We start from the raw sequence: 439 nt of genomic DNA, 5'->3' as shown, positions 1-439 counted from the left end.
CTCCTTTCATCAACGAGTTTTGCCATCTCAGAACCAGAAAAATACCAAATTATATTCTAAAAATCAAACATCTACAGCATTCATTAATTTGATTCCAAAAAAATTTTTGTCCTGATTTACATGCGTTTGTGTAGTGTACATAGAGGTGATCATACAATAGCTTAAAATGAAGTCTTACTCTCGTAAACTGTGGGGGTCATGAGGGGTGAGTATAGGTTTGTGGGGGGCTGTGGGTGTGTGTATGGGGTGGGGGTGGGTAGGTGTGGGGTGAGGGAGCATGTGGGAGTGTGCATATGGTGGGTCTGGGGTATGTGGGGGGTTGTTTGGGCTGAGTGAGGGAGTATGGGTGTCGGGGGTCTGTGTGTATGGCAGTGTGAGGGAGGGTGTGGGTGCATATGTGTGGTGAGGTGTGCTTGTGGGACTCACCCTGTGAACACAC

This window comes from Gavialis gangeticus, unplaced genomic scaffold, assembly GCF_001723915.1.
Source record: "Gavialis gangeticus isolate Ggan-Ray unplaced genomic scaffold, GavGan_comp1, whole genome shotgun sequence".
NCBI classification, from domain to species: domain Eukaryota; kingdom Metazoa; phylum Chordata; order Crocodylia; family Gavialidae; genus Gavialis; species Gavialis gangeticus.
Note: the sequence above shows the minus strand (reverse complement) of the source record.